The sequence below is a fragment of the Parus major genome, chromosome 3 (assembly GCF_001522545.3).
Source record: "Parus major isolate Abel chromosome 3, Parus_major1.1, whole genome shotgun sequence".
NCBI classification, from domain to species: Eukaryota; Metazoa; Chordata; class Aves; order Passeriformes; family Paridae; genus Parus; species Parus major.
Genome location: NC_031770.1, coordinates 66,032,153 through 66,054,378, shown reverse-complemented (window position 1 = coordinate 66,054,378; position 22,226 = coordinate 66,032,153). Strand labels below are relative to the sequence as shown.

Here is a 22,226-nt window from a genome sequence, read left to right as displayed (position 1 = left end):
TGGAAATTTACTAGAGATTAAGCTGAACTCTTTATAAGTATGTAAATAACCATTAATTTATGAGGACACTGCTGACTGATTTAAAACCTGACTTATTCTTTCTCATTCTCTGAAATATACTCAATGGTATTAACAAAAATTTGGGGTATGTAACAATGCAGGATTGGGTCAGGAATACTAAGGCTTAATTGAAATATTTAAAGGTTATTCCTGATATGCAGTGCTCTTGACTGCAAAATTCTACAGCTAGAAGTACTTGGAAAGCATTTAGATTGTAGAAAATTTACTACTTGCAGCCAGTGATTTATTTCATGCCCTAATGCACTAAAAGGTCAGTAGCCTAAATTTATCTCAGTGATTTTCAACAGATTATGGCTTCTACAGTGTGTCCATACATCAGCTACCTTTGGATGTTAATGTTCATTCTAATCTCCAAATTTTTCAAGTTAATAGGAATTCCTTTAGATCTGAACTTTGCCTTTTTTTCCCTTCCACTTTAATCTGAGCATAAAATCACCTTGCAGCAAGATGTTATATTCTGACTTTTTGCCTTGTTTTGAGCTGCTAGTAACAGCTTTTAATTTGGAAAGACTATCTCCGAGTTTACTGCGCCTGACTGGTTTCAGCTCAATTGTTTCCTCAGCCAACAGAGCATTTCATTTCTCCTGAAGGTCACTGCAAGCTGCCAAGGCATTGAAACACATCAGCTTTTCATTCATGCTGCAATCTAATGTTGCAGTACTATTAAGATAAATAGGAGTAGGCATGTATGTATTACTTTTTTCTATTAAAAATTACAAAATGCATTAAAATACAAAGCAAATTATTCCATCAGTGAAGGAACAACTGGTAATAACCTCCCTTCTTTGACTCCAACACTTTCTTCAACTCACTAGAAATTAATCCTTTCATTACAGTGGTTTGACTGCGTGCTGATAATTATTTGTATAAATTACACCATCATGTCATCTGCTTGTGGAAGTGGCTCTTCCAACTGCAGCACAACTAGTTTCAATAAGATGGTGATGCAGAAAGCTGCATGGATCCAAACCGTCCCATAAAGCAAACACAGTGGCCATCTGTTGGAGAAGGACAGCCATTAACTGTTTTAAGGGCTTGGACATGGTCCAGTATTGTTCATTCTACCACCAATATGAAATGGCTATTCTAATCAACAATATGCATTTTAAAACTGGGTCATCACATGTCTGCAATGTCTGTGTTGTTTGGAATCAATACATGCAGTGCTGACTCACACTATCCAAAGGCAAACTAGCCTGTTTTCAAGCTGGACAATTTTTGTGTGTCTCAAGTTTGTGGAATCCCTTTAATATGAGATATTGCTAAAAATTTTGTTATGACTCAAATTCAAATTGGTAAACTGAGACTAGACAGTCTACCAAAAGAAGCTTAGTTTCTTAACAGTTCCCCTGGACATTTCACTGTAGTAATAAAATGCACAATGATGATAAGAATAAAGAATATATAAGAGACCACAATAATATTAAGACTAAAAAAAAAAAAAGAAATACAAACTTGGAAAAAAGAAATGCACTGGAGTCTGTACATAAGTTCTTCTAGTTTATTTAAAATTTTTACTCTATAGTTTATCTAAAAGTAAAACCAAGTTTTTTTCCTTGACATTCCATATTTCCAGGTAAATATTCTGTTTAAATTTGGACTTCTGAGTGATTTTGGAGATTTTTAAGGAGTTCTTAAGCCTCCTGTTGCAGTGGTAGGAAACCCATTAACTGGATGTGAGAACAACATAATGTAGATACAACATGGCAAGTTTCCTCACAAAAGCCTGCCAAAAGGTATAAAATGGGTCTATCAACACCTTTGTTGTTTTACAAGTGCTACCTTGGGAAATGTTGTAAATTATGCCTAGGTCTTTGATTGGCTTGTCATACAGATAAATACTTACTACAACCCAAATAAATTAAGCTAATTTTAGTCATGGTTTCAGTCAGAACTAAGCTGAAATCTCAAGCAGTGAATAACTAGCACACTGCATGCTGTCCAGACTGAAAAGATTCTCAGCTGATAATTACACATACAAGGAAAGGAAGGCTGTCCTGTTTCAGACAAATACTTTTCTTGCATTTGTTCCTTATGTAAAAATCTAATTAATGAAATGTTAAACAAATACTAGAATAACTAAATATTGTTTGCACTTGAAATTCAAGCACAAAAGGCTGGATCAAGCTTCCATGTCTGAATACTGGTACTAATGTATTTATAATGTAAAAATTTAAGAAAAAAATTAGTCTTTTATGGGATTTTTATCTATCAAACCAATCATATTACAGACATAGTACTTGCTGTAAAGATCTAATTAAGTAATTAATCAGTGTAACTAGTCTAGTCCAGGTCTAACTGTAAGGCTACTTTTCTCATCTGACTAAAGTTCTGAAATGGAAAAGCAAGCCAAACTGTATAAAATCACTTGGGGTCGAATCATTCTTAAGGCATAAGGAAAACTTGTTCAGTTACACCAAGCCCAGAAGCACAACTCCAGATCATTCTTTTAACTTTTTCACAGAGAATGTATTTTTTAGTTAAGCACCATGAGGGAATGATAGCATTTTTTGTCTCCAAGGGAGTGAGCTTAGTCTGAAGTTCTTGAACTTGAGCTGAGTGATTTCTGATGCTCCAAGAGGGAAACTTCTTGGCCATTGGCACTGAAATCCTACTTTAAAGATGAAAGTATACAAAGAGAGATATGGAAATCATGCTGGCTCAGGCACAGAGGTCTTCTGTAAAGCTAAGTTGCAGGTCTGTATCAGAGAAGAAATTATTCAAAATGCACTTTTTAACCTAGCTAATGTGTCTGGGATGTATATAGTGGATGTGTAGTTAGAGTACCTGTAGGGCTCATCCTATGTATTTACTTTGTATTTCATAGAATTATTTATACTGGGACAGTGGCTGAAAAATGTACTGTTATGATTACATCAGTATTTTGAAAGCTATTTTGTTCTTATTTTTGAGAATTTGAACTGCTGTCCAAATAAGAAGTGAATTCAGAAAGGGGAATAAATGTGCATTTTTTTCCAAATACTTTAGTGTTTTATGAAAAGAAAGGAATAGAGAAACAGCGGTCTCACCAAGTATTTCGTTTCTATGTGTACAACAGCTATAAAGAGCAATCATTCAGTGATACATTTGGATCTTTTAAGAAAAGGTGAGTGCCAATTGTAAGTAATCTAGTAGTGGACACGTTAATGTCAGTGTGAACATCTGATTGCCGTCAAACAGAAGAAGAGCATTTACAGCAGCCAGAACAAACTCAGAACCAACATAGTTCTAAATCCAGCTCAATCAGTGTCTGATCTGTGCTGCTAAGACATTTCAGCCCCACTCCTTCCATAATCTTCTCCCACAAGAAAGAGCAGTATGAATGAGAGTCTGATTCACTGGGATTCCTAGGTAAGTGATTGCCTATGTTGGTGACTCAGATTAGAAATCTGTCTCAGAGGAGTTGTGGAGGACTGCTCTCCCTCTTCCTCTGACTGTCAATCAGTTTGCTCATGCCTTAAATTAGCCTTTGTTTAATACTTCCCAAAACAACTGTCTGCCTGTCATACTGACTCTGCTGCTAACATATATTTTGGATCTGTCATGTTTACTAAGCACTGGCAAAAGGAAACAGAACTAGTCTACAGCTCAGCCTTGAAGCATACTTGGGAAAAAATCACCTGATGGGCTCTGTAGGGCCACCCAAACATCCTGTTCCTTTTTGCTGATTTTTCAACTTTGGTGAAAAGCTGAAAAGTCTGATCCCCCTGCAGAGCCAACAGCACAGTTCATACAATTACTTCCTAATCCAGTGGCCATAAAATCAGCTTAGTTCAGACTAGCAGTTTAAACTGTTTAAATAGCCTGTTTCACTCTGTGCTGGAAGCTGGTGAGGGACTTCTCACACCCACACCACTCAGCAGGGCAGTGAAAAGTGCAGAGCAGTGAGTGCTGCAAAGTGTTCACCCCTGCATGAGGAAGAACCCAGCTGTCATATCATTTCCTTCTGGTCCAAAGGTTTCAGCACCACAGAGACAGCAGAAAAAGAAAGAAAAAAAAAATATTATTACTATTCTTATGGAAAAATCACAAGCTCTTATCTGAACTTTTACCTCATTTAACTTTTCACTTTATCCTTGCTCAGAAAGAAACAAGAAAAATAAGAAAACTGTCTCCTCTAGTGATTTGTTCTCATTAGAGTTCAGTCTCTGGCTAATTAAATAGCCCCAGGTGCCAGACAGAACCTTGTTTGCAATAACTTATCTTGTTTTGGTCAGTTCCTCAGCTCTGCTAGCCAACAGCAAAGCAACAGATACTTCTTTCCATTGCTGTACTACTGTGAAACAAAATTAGAGGTAATTAAACCTTCCATTTGAATCAGCATAAGTGGCATGGCATATCTCTAGGTCCTGCCATTCTCATTGCCTAGAGAAACCTTCAATAAATGCAGGAACTTCTCTCTTCAGACTCTGGCTTGTAACAGTTAACAGTGTGGATTACACCGTTTGACTTAAATGACACAGCACTTGACAGCCATCAATAACCTAACATGGTAAGAGTGTAATAAATTTGTTTCTCCTCATATTCTACTGTCTATTGAAAGAGTTAACTCTGAGATTAAAAAATAAGGTAAAAGAACAGGGGTGGCAAGTTATGAGGATTTTCCAAGATAATGTATGATATGTTATGTTGGTTATGTATAGAAACCTCCCAAAGGAATTTTACAATATTTAGTAGTAAGAGCAAACACTACTAAGGGCTTGGCAGAAGATGAGATTTTCTCAGACCTCTCATAAAAATATCTATTAGACACAACTGAATGAGATCTTATTTGTTTTTTACTAGGCAGCACTCTCATCACACTGAGTTTGCTGTGCTGAATCATAGGGAAATCTCAGTTTAGATGCAACAGTATCATGGTTCTGTCACACAAAACTATGTCCCTTGCTCTGACTTTAGCCTGGATCATTTTTATAGAAGCAAAGAATAATAAAATGTTCGTGCTGAAGTTACTGGACAGACAGTATAATCTGGTGGAAGAGTGTCCAAGCAGCTGGAAGCAGGCTTTCTCTTTTTCACAGGCAGCCCATAAATGAGTTAGAAGCAGGGAGATGATTTTATTGGCAGAGATATTTGTTGGTTTGATAGAGTAAAGGTAGTCATTGGGACAACTTAATGCACAGGAAACTCTGGTGTAACCACATCTCCAATGGGCATTATGCTGACACAGGCTATAAATAAGGATCCCCCCCAAAACACAGCAGTGGAGCTCAGAAGAGGAGGGATGTCTTGGTAAACTATAAAATATTCCTTGTCTGAAGGGGCTTGTCTGGACACAGATGCTTTCATTTATAAGTCATATAGGTATAGTGCCTCATATGAATATTCTCATTAAAAATGGTTCTGTGTATTTTTCTTGCAGTTTCATATTGTCTGTTTAAACTGAACAACAATGAAAAAGACTCAACACAATTTAAAGTTATTAAAATGAGATAATTTACAAATTTGATTTAGATCTGTAGACTTGGATCATTCAAAACTCTGTCTTTGCTTATACTAGTTTGCTTTCCCTAAGATGACAAGACCATATTGTTTAAAAGCCCAGCTGTGTTCTGACTCCAGCAAAAGCTGATGTATTCCAAATTATGTGGGAAAGGTGCTGCTGTGAAGGATGCCAACCTACTCTTTTCCAGTGCACAAAGCAGCACACACCATCCTCTCTCAATGCTAGGAACAATTTCTGTGAACTTTTCAAAAGATTACTGAACCAGGTATTGCCTGGATAGCACAAAAAGAATGTCCTGAATATGCAAATTCTTCTATCTTCTCAAACTGAATACCCCCAAGAATTAAACATAGCAGTGTCTTCATAAGTAATTGACTTTCTCCCACCCACTGAAAAGGAAGAGATAAAGGATCTGTATAACATATGTCTGGATACATTCAGGTCGTACATAGTGACAAAACACAATATGCCGAAGATTACTAAGTAATATTCATACTGTTTGGCAGAAATGAAGAGAGGAAGTCATAACATTTTGGCACACATTCAACTAGACAGCACATCTTTATTGAATGAGTATACATGTCTGATAAGTGACCACTCAAGAGACCAGTATAAATTGGCTGTATAGCAGAAAAGGTCCTCAACAAAAGGTCAAATGAACTCGTTCCAAATATAACATGGAGATATTTTTATGTGGACAATTAAAAAAAAGCTTTTTCATTGTAGCTGATTCATAAGATTATCAAAATCAAGAATTTAAGGATAGATGGTTCTGAAAAACAGAAGGTATTCACTAGACTTACAAGGGTTTGATGGAAAAGCATTATAGTGTGTTGTGAGGACCTAATGAACAAAGTTATGTGTCTCAAAACACTCTCCTCACAAGATAAGCCACCACAACAGAACTTTAGACCAGTGCAGACAGCACAGCAGGAGGGAGCTAATTCCAGGCCTAATGGAGGTAAAGGTTTGGTTAGCATCTGGGCAAAAATCCCTGCTGTGGGAAACTGTGAGAAAGGAAATTACTGTTTGCACCCATGCCAGCCCAAATTGTGGGAACTTCTGCAACCACCCCTTGGATACCTTGAACTGTATACAGTGATACCTCCAGAAGAAGGACCCAGGACCCCCACCACCAGGAAGATCAGAAGAAGAGGACCAATGGGACACCACTGGAATCCATGTGGTGGTGACATCTTTGCTTAATCTCTCTCTCTCTCTCCTCCACACCCCCTTCCTATTTTGATCTCTCTACCTCACATTTACTGTCAAATAAAACCTGTACTATTGATTTTGGCATATATTGTCCTTTGCACCTTAATTCAGTCAGAGGCATCGCTTAATAAACAGATCCTAACATTTCTTTATATTGGTAAATCCTGGCCATGGAGATAGAGCAACAGCAAAAAAAGTTTCATTCCAGGAATAGAATTAGCTGTACTTGCAAATTGGCTATTTTTGCTCTTTAAGAAACATTTCTACATCCAGGAAGTTGCTATCATACTTATGTCATTCAGCATGGTAAAAACATCTCACTTCCTAGCCCAGCTATGTCAGCAAATTGTTTTAAGGGCAAACATGGTCTAAGTGAAGAAACTGTCATAGACCATTTTTTTAAAGAAAGTTCTGCTTGTGTTATTAAGACACAGTGGAAATTATTTTGGATTTATTGTATTAGATTTTCTTTACAAGGTATCATTATAAATAATATTTTGGATTTTAGATAGTTTCTACTATTCTCCTTCTGCTTCATCCTTCATTTTTTTTCTAACATTTTCTCCCTAGACAATAATGTGCTATCACTGAAAACAGAGCTCATTTGTGGGAAAAGACACAAAGAATACTGTTCAATATTGTACAAGAAAGCTAACTGCTTCCTGGGCTGCATACCAAGCATGACCAGCAGGCTGAGGGAGGTGATTCTCCTCCTCTAATTTGCTCTGGTGAAACCCCATCTGGAGTGCTGTGTCCAGCTATGGAGCCCCCACACAGAAAGGACATGAACCTGCTGCAGTGACAACAGAGGAAGGCCATGAAGATGTTCGGAGGGCTGGAGCACCTCTCCTAGGAAGACAAAAGTGAGAGAGCTGGAGTTCAGCCTGGAAAAGAGAAAGCTCCAGGGAGACCTTATTATGGCCTTCCAATATTTAAAGATGGCTAATAAGAAAAAAAGAGAAAAGCTTTTCATTAAGGCCTGTCGTGACAGCACACAATGATTTTAAATCGAAATTGTAGATTTAGATTGCCTGTAAGGAAGAACATGAGGGTGATGGTACACTGAAACAAGTTGTTCAGAGAAACTTTGGATGTCCCATCCCTGAAAGTGTTCAAGTCAGATTGGATGAAGATTTGAGCAATCTAAGCTAGTGAAAGACTTCCTTACCAGTGGTAGGGGTGTTGGACTAGATATGTTTAAGGGCTTAGATGTCAGAGATCACCTGTATATCACCTCCATACAGAAGTGGATTTCATTATTCAATTCTAATCACTAACTGAAATTCCTAATTTAAGTAAGTACAAAGACAATAATGAGAGTTTCACATTTATCTAGGTTTTCTTTGTAGTGGAGGTACTTCTTTGGTATGCTTCATCCATTCCTGAACTAGATATCTGAAAAGGGTCAAATGAATCATACCCTAAAAATGCCTCTTTCTTTTCTTCAACTCTAAAGACCATCTAACTGAAATACTGTAGATGTTGAGAGTTATGTTAAATCAATTTCAATCTTGCAATATATATCCATGACAAGATAAAAGACAACAAAAAATGGAAAGAGAGATCTGGTTGTGGAAAGTGAGGCAATAGTCTGAGCAACCTTCATAAATCCATTGGTAAGAACTAAGCCTCAGTGAATAACCATAATTACCTATAAGAACTAAGTAAAATGACATCCTATTTCTTTACTCGCTCACTCATGAATGGAGGAAGGCAAACAGGAATATTTACTTTTGTTTACTGTTTATAAACTATGTTTATAAGAAATTTGGTTGAACTTAATGCATTTCTTTGTCCATGCACTTTTGCATATCCCATGTGATCCCTGTTTCAAATTCCAGAATCAATGTGCAAAAATGTATTGATTTCTAAGAAGAAAAAAATAAAAATCATAAAAAACTTAAAGTCTTTGCCATCTATTTACCTAAGCAGCTAGAAACACCTTTCCAATTATCTGCAGCTCAAAGAATAGAACTGATAACAAATTAATACCTTGCAGCAAAACTTCCACCTTGGCTCTAGCCAAACCCAGTAGAGTTTTTGTTGGCTGATGCTCTAAATGATACATCTCTCAGAGGCAAAAATACATTTTAAAAGAAAAGGAAAGAGGGACTAGAAGGTTGAGAGCCACAGGGGAGAAGGTAACTTTCAGGCATTTTTAGAGATTGCAGCTTCCATGGAAATAAGGAAAACAGTCCTCAGGCTGGCCATGGGGACCCAAAGCTCTAGGTACATGAGAACAGGTATGACAAATCCTGGTAGGAGAATAGCAGGGGCATTGGGAGTATTGGTATAGGGAAAGAAAGCTTGGGGAAGAAAAAGAGGAATGTAATGTACAGAGAATCACATCAAATGTTGAAAAACTGAGACTTAGGATGGGAAGCAATGAGAAGCAAAGTGGGATCAATGTCTATAGGGACAAGCAAACAAAATCTGATGTGTGGACTACAAAGCCCCTGAATAGAAAGTAGAAATCAATCAGTTCACTAACAGAACTAACATCAGTTAGGGACAAAACATGAAGAAGACACAAGTGCAAATGCTTTACAAACCAGCAGAGTTTGAAGAGGACACTTATTTTCTGCTGTGGCTCAGGGTTTCTATAGGACACACCTACTGTTAAATCTTTAGAGCAATATCAAGATGATAATTTAGCTTTAGCATATTTATCTTTACAAATCATAATGACGCTGTGCAGTTAACATCTTTCTTCAAAGACTGGTGGCAAGGAGAGCTGTTTGGCATTTTGTTTTCAGGAAAGTAGACCAACTTCTTTTTGTTACTTTTTAGAGGATTTATGAGGGTCTAATTATATCACACCTATCATCACTATCAACTACAGTGTCCTCTCATTGATTAAGGAATGTATTTAAGTGCATATAAAATACACTGATCTAACCTCAGTAGAGTAAACCTTCAGCTTTATTTTAAGGACTTCTAATTTTCTTAGGAAATGAATTCATCTTTTGTTAGAAAAAAGCCTGTCACCAATTATTCATTGTGGATCCAATTCTTGAAAAAGATGTTACTGCTGAGTTCCTGAGGAACAGCTGAATACCTGGAGCCTGTTGCTTTGTTTAATTTGATCTTGCTCTTTGTAGCCATAAACTTTTTTAGCTTAAGGCATGGAAATAAATATTCTAGAATCACTTCACAGCACAAACTCTGCAGTATCTAAAAGTTAAAGTGGGGTTAGATTCTAAAATGTATTAAATATATTTTATTGCTTTCTAGGGATTTGCACATTGTCTTTGACCAGTCTACAGAGGCTTTAAATGTTATTTTTCCTAAGCATCAGCCAAACAAACTTACCCTGGCTTCTGAAAGCCAAGCTGTGCTCTTTCTTTTTCACACATCATCACTGGTAATAAAGATTCCAAAGGCAAAATTAAACCCCAAGATAATTCCAGGCCACCCCACTGTCTTTTAAAGCCTGCAATGACATTACATAGATGTAATTGACTGGAACTTAAGTAAATAATTCTGGTAAGGAAGAAAATGGAGACCAGCTCACTCCATATTCCCTAAACTGGTCTACAGTAGTACCAGAAAAAAAAGATAATTCTAGATTTTAAGTCTTCACATGTTTTTTTTTAAATTATTAAAGCATCTTTATTGGGCTACCACTGTTAAATTTCATTTTATACAACTACATTGAAATAATTTCTATAAGAATTTAATTTTCCAGATGTAACAAATGCATCTATTTGTCCATATGTCCTTGATCTATAATGAGTTGAAGATTCATTGTGAAATTTTCATTATTTTGAGTAATTATTGCGATAAAGAGAAATTAACAATTGGTTTTAAGTACCAAGTAAAAATGAGTCTAAATTATTAATTATTGCAGAAATGACTTTGACTAAACCAATAAATGGAAAGAAAAAATGCCTTTCCTAACAATTCTATGCTAGAAATAAACTAATTTGGCATTTTGTTTCTTACATAAGAAGATAAGGGAAAACATCAGCTTTCTGAGATTCTACCAAAAATTGCGCTGCATTGGATAACACTATAGACAACCTCAGTGCTGAACAGAACAAGCTATAGTTCACACCCCTGACACTCTTCTCCCGCAAAAGATTTTGTTTCTGTCTAAATGTAACTGTATAATCAACGTGGTGCCTGAAGAATCCAGTCCAAGGCAATGGGTGAACACCAGATTTCAAGATAAGAAAGGGTGGAAGACACAAAGCATTAGGAGGAAACTGTAATCTCTTTGACACATGTGGCTTCTGCTTGGCACTGGGGATGAGAGCACGAACAAAAGCAAGGACCCCTGCAGAGATTGTATAACCTCATTTTCAAAGTCACTGAACCTATAAGTCCCCCATTCATCTTAGTGGAGCAACTGAAAGAAAACTCATAGGTCCAGGGTGTCTCCTAAATCCTTCCTTTCAAAAAACTGTCCATGATCCAGTTCCCCTGCCTCTATATCTATGGATGTCTAGGCCATTTCAACCTAAATTGGATGTCTGTCCTCTAGGAAATCCAAAGGAACAATGATGCTGAAGCATAATATAAGGAAATAAATAAATGAAAGCCTACTGTTAAGACAGCTGTGCACTTCTATGTACCAATATTTTGTTGTTGTAGGTAAACAGAGGTATTTAGTTAAAGATGACAAGAGTAAAAGAAGGAGGATTATACACAGAGATGGTAAATTTCAAAGGGCCATGCAAGGCAGAAGACATTGAGAGACAATTTTGCTTCTCCCAGCTAGGCTGTTCAATTTTGCATTTCACACCTCATTGCAGTTCCTCTGTCATGGTTAAACCCCAGCCATCAGCTAAGTACCACAGTGACTCATACCCTGCCACAAGGTGAGATATGGAGAGGAGTCAGAAAATAAAAGGTAAAACTTGTGGGTTGAGGCAAAAACAGTTTAATAACTGAAAAGAAGTAAAATATATTAATAATATTAATACCAGTAATTTCTCACTCACTGTATACAGCTCAACCCATCCCAGAGCAGGGATCAGTGGCTCCTGGCCAACTCCCTCTAGTTTATACACTGATCAGGATGTTCTATGGTGTGAAATATCCCTTTGGCCTGTTCAACTCAGTTGTCCTGTCCATGCTCCCTTTTGGCTGCTTGTGTACCTCTGTCACTGAGAGAGCATGGGAAAAGTGCTTGACTTAGGATAAGCACTACTGAACAACAACCAAAGCATCAGTGTTTTATCAACATTACTCTCACACTTAATCCAAAACTCAGCACTTTACCAGCTACTAAGAAAATTAACTCCATCCCAGGCAAAACCAGGACATCTTCCTAACAAAGTATTGTGTTTGTGGGCTCTTCAAAGTCATTCGAAAAAGATCAATGATCATATTACAATGTCCACTGAAGAGCCACTGAGCCACATACAAATTATTCTATAGTGTCAGAGAAAAATACTTATCCCTTATTAATCTCCTTATAACTAGGAATGATAAAACAGTAAAACATAGTTCACTTTTTTTTTTTTTTAATGATGGCCACTAAAATTAAAGCTCCAAGGGTTAAAAATCAGAGAAATGAAGTCAAACTGTAGATGTGAAGGCATGTGTTTGGCTGTAACACTTCAAGTAATATTTGTGTCAGCATCAAGAAGTTGTCACATACATGTGGTCACTGCCTCCAGGTACCCAAAGCAGACACTGGAGAGACATGTCAAAAGATATTGCAAGCTTTGTATTTATTAATTTGTTTTATTTTGTGGACAAAATTCAGACTTCCTTAGTTCAATAATGAACATAATCCCTTTTGACTTTTGGACTGGCACCTTGTGATGCACCAGCCTTCTAGGCCTCTACACACCTTGGTCACGAAAATGTCGTCTTCCTTAAGATTTTAGTTATCTGTTGACAGATTAACATTGAAGTGTCATAAAAACTACTTAATGCATTCATAAAAGCCAGAAAACACTTTCTCCACTCATAAAATCCATATTTGACTGGAGACATTCATGTATAGAATTTTTTTTTTGTATTTTGTGCTGTTTTGAGATGCTACCTGGTATTAAATAAAAAACAAACAAGCAACAAAAGAGGAATGGAGGGGTGATATTCCTTTGGGGAGGGTTTGGATGTCCCTGAGTTTCCATAGGCATACAAGCTGCTGCCTCACAGTGGAGTGACCTGAGAGAGGCAGCAGTTCCCAGCCCCTGCTGAGTTCCCCTGGAGCAGGCAGCCCCACACTGAGACAAATTATCACTCTATGAATAACATCATTAAGCAAACTCAGAGGGAAAAAATAAATTGCCATTCAGAAACCAGCTATTTGCTAAAAGAAGCCATAGCTTAATGTACCACCTCATGACAGTTCCTGCATTCACTGGAAAAAGTTTTCTTATTAAAAAATGCAGTAATTTTTTTACAAAACCTCGATACTTCTTATAAAAAACCCCACCACTACTTAAAATTAGGATAAACTAAGGTGATTCATTAAATTTTGTCTAATATCTTAAAATTCTCTGTAAGATACTCTGTTATACCTAAATCTAAATGAGTACATAATAAAAGCATATACAATTGTGTTTGCCTCAGATTAAGTACTTTCATAATGCATTTGTGGACTGCATAAATGTCTCTTCCAGCTTTCAGTTATTCAGACAAATACACAAAATTCCACTACTGTTCCTGAATATATAATGGAATTTGATGATAACAGCTATCATTAAAGTAACTTTCAAAATTCTTAGTGTTAGCATAATATAAAAAAGAATGTGAATTACTTTATGAAACTTTCAAAACTGTAGACACATTTTATTGATTTTTTACTACATTTTCATAAGACATTAGCCCATAATACTCTCCTTATGATAAAAAAATGCTTTTATGTAGGAACTTATGGTTTGAAAATCTGTTTTTTCTCTGCTTTAAGATCATTTGCCTCATTGACAATGAGTGTATCTGGTTTTTTTTAATGAACATATCTACATGTATTTTAGAAACTGGGCAATGGTAAGGTATGTCACAAGAATTAAGTTAGCCCATAAAAGTTTTAGAAAGTGACACCCTTTGTAGATGTTTATTTACAAACATTTCTGTTACTGTAAACTTTAAAAAGGCAATTTGAAATGAACTGGTATTACAGTTATAAACTAATAGCTATGCCACATAAAAAATATTGACTGTCTGTCCTTTTCTGTTCTGGCCTGGAAAAGATAGCCTGACTCATAGCACTACCATTCACCTACCATAGCCTCTAGACCAAGAGAAAAGAATTAAAAATGAAAGGAAAAATGGTGAAAATTCTAAATAGGGTGAGATACTTGGTATATAACAAAAAAAAAATCTAACCATCACAGCACGTTTCCTCTACATGCTGGTAACATATGACCCAGATAATTATACTCCCAAACAAAAAGGAGAGGAGTGGGTTGTGTCAGAGCACTGGAAGCAGTCCTTTTGAACCTTATACCTTGTGACAGGCATCCTTAAATTGTGCATCTGTCTCCAGACCCACCAGAGACTCTGGCACAGTCTGATTCCAGTGGCAGAGCCCTGCTCTGGTAGATTATTTCTGGTGTCAGTTATACAGACTCTGTGACCCAAAAGACATGCTCCCATGCAGGCACCACACTGGTGCTACCCCAGCTTCCCTGTGCTCCGCGTTCTGCAGCAGGGCTCCAGCACACATCCACACCACACTCTTCCCTGTGCCAAGAGGCTGGAGTTTTCAAGAGGCTCAGTAATAACAGGAGGACTTGATGACACAGGGTACTTATGTCTACACAAGAAGAATATATTGTTCTCTCTCTTGCTGTCCTGATGGAGGGAGTGTAGAGAAAGATAAAGTTCTGTGACACTTGCATTCAAAAAATGACCCTTCCAAACGACAACATGCTGTAGTAAATACTTTTTTTTTTCTTTTCCAAGCCTAAACGTTGCTTTGATGACTTACAGACAGCAGCTGTGACCAATGGGTAATAACTATAGGGTAATGAACCTGGGTGTCTCACAACCCTGATATTAAAAAAGGCACAGTATCATCAAGAATCATGATACTATTAAAACTTTCTGACAAGAGTCATTGGGGTTTGGGCAGATAATGTGTAGGGGCAGTGGTCTCCTTGAGAGCCTCCTTGAGGCCTCACTGATCCTGCTGATAATCCTGCCTTGCTGAAGGCTTGGACAGGAGTCTACTTACAGTATAATGTGGCATCAGGACCTCTGCTTTTCCTCTGCCATCAGATTTTTACACCTGCTCAAAAGACCGGACAAGTACTATTTTACCCAAGTATTTTTATTTTCTGATTTATTTAATTCTTCAAAGAGAGAAGCAATTAGCTCATGGCAAGCTGTGTTGAGCAGACATATAATGGCCTTCAGTCTTTCTTATCTTATACTTTTTATCTTACAAGATTGTTTTCAAATTCTTTCTCCCAGTGAGATTCACTCCTCAAATCAGTGTCTTCTCGGTGTTCTTTGAAAGGGAGGTGACAGACAAGAACCTTGTATGTAGTTGTGCTAAAGCAGGTGAGGCACTCAGTTTCCCCAGGATTATGTGATTTTGATTTAAGACTAGCCCTTGCCATTTGGAGACTGGCTCAGATAAAATGAGTGTATCAAAAGCTCTGAAAATTCAGATGCCAGGGGTTTGGCAGCCCAAGTTGCCAGGAATATTTTTTACATGTATCTGGGATGATTGATCATTCTGGCTCAAGTATGACAAGGAAAGCTACAATAATCTCTGAAACATGGAATACAGTAAGGTGGAGGAACCAGATGTCCTAAAGAAATCGTCTGAAATCTCCCAGCCAAAGCCAATCCTGGATTAAGAAGCCAGTACTCCTCAGGATCTGACTTCAATTTGATCGTAGTTATCTCGATGTGGGTTACTTTGTAATTCAGAAACACATGGTATGTCCTCAGGTTGGCCTGGTTAGCATTTTACAATCCTGATGTATATCAGAAACACCTCCCAAAATCACATCACAAGACTTCTTTGGATAAAGATCCTTGAGTCCTTCCACTATTTCCTTCATCCTACACATACCAGTGGAAAAGACTCAACAACTTTGAACATAATCAAATAAAACATTGATCTTCAACATCTTTTACAGTGGGATTACTGAGTGCTTATAGTTGAAAGATAAAAGAGAGTGGGAAAAGAGAGAGCTGGTTCATTAAGGGCATACTCATCCTTTGTTGTCTCCTAAAACACAAGATGAAACACAGCTGCATTACTGTATTTTTAGTTCCATCTCTATTTATACAATTATATGGTTGGATTTTGAAACTGTAAATTTGCTGCTACAGATTGCATAATTTAGTTTCTGTACTGCACTGGGGTCATTCTCAGTTCTATTATGCAAGTGACAGGTGTGGGAATCAAGCAGAACACAGAGCTTGTGGTAAGGGGACTGTAGAGCAGCGTTTCAGGGGGAGCACCAGATGCCCTGATCTGCCCAGGCCAGCTGTGATGTTCAATAGGAAGGCGAGTGTGTTCATCACCCCATCTCCCCCCAAGTGAAGAGCACCACTTAACAACCCTGGGCACATCTGTTCCCAAGGACTCTGATTACTTCTGTCCTCCTAGGGGTCAGTAAGGTCACAGGAATCTTCAAATCCATATTGGTTCATCTTTATGTGCTAATATTGTCATGTTACTGTACCATATGTACCACACATGACTCATCTAAAACTTGTTTTTATACATGCAATTACAATTTACAGTCAAAGATCTGATATCCCGCAACAGGTAAGCACTGCTCTGAATAGACAAACTTAGTTTATTGGAACATACTAACATTTCCACAATTATTTTTCTTCAGAGTTGATGACACTTCGTGATACTAAATTTCAGTAAGAAATGCAGCCTTTTCTGCAGGGCAATATATATATGATACTCTATTTGCTACTAGTCTAAATTAAAAACCAATCTTTTAATTTGAAATTTTAGAGAGACTATGCAGAATATTAATTAGTCAAACTGGAACATAGCCAAGACATCAGAGTTTAACATCCTTGCTCTTGTAAAAAGTAGCAAAGCATATTTTCCCTATGACACTAGAAGATGAGTATCATGTAAAAGAACGTCCATATGAATACAAACCAAACTGACATGCTGGGGCTTACTTTCATTAGTTCCTTTTTGGGGCTGGTGGTGGGAAACCACACCCAACCAAACCAAACCACAAAGATGAACTACTAGAAACAATTGTACCCCAAGATATTGCATTTTTAAGAAATTCTTTAATTGTATCCAAATTGAGGAATAATTGGAATTTGATATTGTAATTAATAAAACAAAAGGCTCTTTTCAAACAAAGAACTTCTGGTAGGAGAAAAGCCCTATACAGTAGCTATTGCTAATATGAGATATGTGGAAACAAGAGAATCATTATTATTAAAATTATTAAAATTATGACTGCAAACATGCATTACAAACACACAGCTTATTGATAAAACACACCATTCAAATGCAGAGAAAAAAACCCTGTCATTTTAATTCCAAGCATTTTGAAGGGATAACAGATCTTTAATATAGATCTTAGATAGACCTCTACATCTGTTATTTGTTAATATATTTATGGGCACATAGAAATGTATTAAAAAATTAAAAACAACAAAAACCCCAAATAAATTATCCAATCTACATTAAGAACATTAGACCACCACTCTAGCAGTGTTAGCAGATCACCCAACCATGGTCCCATCTGCTTTCATGTGTTTTCTGGGTGTGCTGCTTCCTCACGGATTGGAGAGGTACCATTGCACTCTCCTAACATACTCACATTCACAAACTCCCCACATCCCAGAACTCCATATTTCATAAAGTGCAGCTCTCAATATTTATTTTTTTTTCATTTGGGGTATTTATTTTATTTTTTTAAGAAAATCAGTTCTTTGGTTCTGGTTTTAAAAATGAGAAATTTGCTCAAATGAGTCATACTCTAGAAATGAACATTTGAACAGCTGATATGTTTCTTCAGGAGATTTTTTCTTAAAATATATGAAAGAAAGCAAGCATCTTCTCCATGTGGTTCTTTCATTCTCCCTTTGAGGTCTTCATACCTGTACAGTAGAATTTCAAGCTGAGCAACAAAAATGAGTTCATGTCCTACTATTTAGTTGAACTTCAGTTCTGAACTGCAAAAATGTACTAATGATAACACGCTTACTCTTCAGGCTATATGAAAATTAATAATTACATTAGTGACTTTTGCAAATCTCAATAATGAACACTGAAAAAAGCCAATGAGGAAGTCAGGATTTCTATCTTCAAAATAAGACCAATAAGTGAATTGGTCTTATTTTCTATCTTCAAAATAAGCATGAAGATAACAAGGCACACACTCAGTCAGTAAACAATAAAAAGAAAAAAAAAAAATAAATAATTGAAGCACTGCTCACTAGAGAGCCCATTCTAATCATCATACCAGATGAGTCAAGGTTCCTTCAGAAAAACTACTGCACACTCATGTTATTGAAGTCTGAATCATAGTGCACCCTTATAAGAGGGCTGAAAACACAGTGCTCTGGTTGTGACGTTTCCTAACATTTGAGCTCTTGGTTTCAAAAACTTCATAGTAATTTTTAGAGTTTGCCATTTGTTATATGGTTGCTTACTTACTTTACAGCTTTGTAAAAAGGCAAGTTACTGGTTTGACATCATGATCCTTGGTTTTAATTTCTTCTCGTTTTAGATGACTAAAGAAGGTTTCTCAAACTGCACATCTGAAAGCAGTGGTTATTTTTAAAATTGTTCTCCTTTTATATAGACAAGCTGTTAGTGCACCTAACAATTATATACATTCCCCATCATTGTAAGATTGTGTAAGAGTATACAATACAAAAAGGATTATTAAGAGAGCCAAAATTAGTATACTAATGATTCAATTTGACAGTTTCATTATGTATAATGTAGATAAAACTGAGAACTCTTAAATTACTCCTGCCATGTTCTGAACAAGACCACTAAACCAACTTAGAATAAACTAGCTTTTGATTTTTTTGTAATAAATTTATCATAATGGTGCATATGTACACAGCCATATATTTTTCTTTTTATACCAAATGTTCAGGACATTATTTTGATCTAATTATATTTCATCTAATTATAGTTCATCATGGTTAAAATATCAAATTTAATGGTATGTCATGGATTAACAGAATAATTTGATTTCTACACTGTTAATTAGAACTTACATTTACATGATTATGGAAAGTTATATGTGAATTAAAAAATTAATACTTAATGTCTAAAAAACCCTTCTGCCTGTTTCTAAGAGGATCTACAGACAAATGAAATTAGAAACTAGAAAAATTAGAAATGTATATTTAAGTATTTATGGTCATCTAATGGGTTTATTGGGGAACTATGCTCTATTATAATATAATAAAATTGAAAACTAGTTAATGAGAAATTAGCCACTCCTGGCTAACAAACTCAAACATAAAATTGGAACATCCTAGGGATTCTCTGGCTAATTAGCACTCTTGTCTTTCTCTTCTGTGCGCATCTACAGGAACATCCCCCGTCCCCCAGGTGCACCCACTCTGCAGTACAGACACAAGTGGAAGAAGGAGCAGTGGATGTGTCCTGGATGTGTGCAAGATAAACCTGCTTCCAGGCTCTGTAGTTTGAAACCACACATTTCTCATCACACCATCATCTTACAGGTGGGAAGGACTTGACAGCTAAAGAGAAAAGAGGTGTTTGGGATTTCTAGGGCAGACAAGCAGACACAGCCATTCCCACCCAGAAGATGTTAACAGCTCCATGGAAATGGGCTGCTCTGGCCTGCTACAGACACACAGCAGGAGAGTTTCTGCTGGCACCATCTGAAGATGTGCTTCTGGTACTTGGGTAGATAAGTTATTCCATGCTGGAGGGTGGGGTGACCTGTGCTGCCCTGCATTATTGTCTGCCCTCCATATTTGGACCAGAAGAGATCCTTCACCACTAGCTTCTGAGCTGAAAAAATTACCAGCTTCCCTACCTTAAATGCAGCTTAGTGCCCATTGCCCATGCCAGAAAGGGTGAGCACATCAACAACATAATGGAGACAGTCACTTTTCAGTCTGCAGTCAGTCATAGAGGCAGTGGCATATGACATTATGTACTGTGATGCAACATGAAAAGTACTGAAGAGATCCAGCATTCATCTGGAGGGACAAGCAGGGATTTAGTTTCTTCCCAGTGACATAACCATCAGCCCTGTATGCAGATTCACTACGTGAAACAATGAAGTCCAGCATTATTACAGAGAGTGAATAAAATCAGAAAAGGAAAGAAAGTATATTTTATGCGTTTTTATTTGTTAATGCATGTCAGGTTACACTTTTTTGATAAATTACAGCCCACTGACATGTCAAGTGACACAGTGTGTAGCTGACTGTAAGAAAGCTCCACATCATGGGGATGGTTTGGTTTTGGATCATTTCAGAGTACTTTAACATATCACAAAAGCAATTTCCTGTCCTTTCCTGCTTCTTATTTTTTCCTTCATAAATTCAAGTACCAACTCACTATGCAAATTTATCTACTACCAAGATTAAGCAGAAATATCAGTTACTTGTGTACAATTGCAGAAGGATTATAAATATGCAAAGGAAATTTAAGCACAGAAGTCTGCAAAGCAAGGAAGGATGCAACTGGGCTCTTGGCTATCATGACCTCTTTCTGATGTTACAATCAGATTAACAATCTAGTATAAATGACACCAAAAGAATAAGAAACATATTAAGTTTCCTAGTCCTTTTATTTCCTTTTTTCTTTTTTTTCCTCTCTTTTTTTTTTTTTTTTTTTTTTTTAACAAAGGCAGAATATCTCATTCAATATCAATTGAAAGAAAAAAAAATCACTTCCATTAAGATGATGTGCTTTTATTTCTTCTGCTATTGCACTGGACTTCTCTGAATTCCTCCCAGGAAAGGAAACTCATGAAAAAGTAAGATGAAAATGTAATACAGTTAAAAAACTTAAAAATTAGGAGTCATCTGGTTTGGGTCTTAATAGTATAAAATTGGAGTCCTTTAAATAGTACTGGTTCAAACGCACTATTGCTCCGGGAAACCTTGGCATTATAAAACACTTTCAGAAACCCTAGGATGATAGAAAAACAGGCAACAGGTGGAAAATATGTAAATAAGTCTTTTCATCATGTACTGACTGAGCCAAATATCAAAGCCTGGATAGGGCTAATTAGCTACCAAGGCAGCTGTTGAAAATTTGTCTTACCTGAGCATCTCAAAGGGATTCCTACACTGCAGTCATGCTGGGAGCCCAGGTCATGTCACACACTGGATCAAGTACAGGAGAGCCGTCACCACGGAGAGCCTGATGTCTTCCCATGTTTTCACCCCAGGTGGGACCTATCTCAGATCACAGACACCGGGGGCAATGGTCAGAGAGTGGCTCATCATCAGAGTTAGCTTACATACTGGTGTAGGGGATATTACAGTCTTGAGCTGGGTTTACTTGTTGGTTACACATCAAAACTCCCTGTTATGCCACAGGTTCTCTGGAGAAAGGTGCAAAAATGATGCAGCTATCACTAGCAGATTGCAGATCTGGTTTCTTTTACACTGCCTCTCTTTCAATCCAGATCCAAACTCTGCTTGGTAAATTAGGCTTAGCCAGTTGGTGTCAGCTTTCCCTTTGTGTTGACTCTGCCTCTTTTTCTGGCATCCTCAGAGCCCTTCTCACTTTCCATTGACCACACATGTTCACATTAATGCCACAGACATGGGTGTCCACAACAGGTCTTCCCACCTGACCACAAATGTCCAGATTGTCCCAAAAACTTATGAAGTAGCTTATACATCTTGCCCCAGACTTCACCTTAACTTCTATATGGAATCACTGTCATGGGTGCTGCAGAAGATGCAATTAACTGTTTATATGATAGATCAAGTCTTTAGATCTCGAGGTCCTCCTAAAGCATGGCAGAGGTTCTGTGTTTAGTGAGGGCAACAGTCTGATGATGGGACCATGCTCCTCTTACCATACTGGGAACAAGATCTGCAGTATTCTCTTTTTCACCTGTAACAAGCATTTGCTGTAACCAACAAATACTGTGGAATACCCACTATAATAAAAAAGGTAAACAGCTTGTTCACTTATTTTAGATGCAGGAAACACCTAAAGAGTCCTTATGGTGGATATACTGAAACCTGGGGAGATTTCCCCTTGTTTTTTTCAAAAATATTTTTAAAGCTCATGTTGGGAAAGAATGTCCTGAACAGCAAGTTCCTTATTTTGGAAATCATTATAATTTAATTAAATTATGTATAATTTCCAGTAAAATTAATTTGTTTCAGTTATCCGTCACATATTCAACTGGCAGGTGTGTGAACTAATAGGTGACAAAGTTTTATGAAATGGTGTCTGTCTTATCAGACAGAAGCCTGTGGTTTCAATCATATTAAAAAATTACAGGAGATTTTTGCCATTTCTAATACAGACATCTTGGTCCTACTTGTAGAGTAGTGTCCTTTTTTACTGAATATTTGAACATTTTCGGTCCCATTAGGTATCCTTTGTCTC

General features: G+C 37.0%; 1 protein-coding gene across 1 annotated transcript in view; it reads right to left on the bottom strand.

Moving 5' to 3' along the window:
- The window catches only part of HS3ST5 (heparan sulfate-glucosamine 3-sulfotransferase 5), a 175,637-nt gene extending 154,573 nt beyond the window's left edge, over positions 1-21,064 (bottom strand). Inside the window, exon 1 of the mRNA XM_033512830.1 lies at positions 20,919-21,064. The gene's annotated coding sequence lies outside the window, so the exon portion shown is untranslated. The remainder of the gene's footprint in view (positions 1-20,918) is intronic.
- Positions 21,065-22,226: the final 1,162 nt, after the last annotated feature.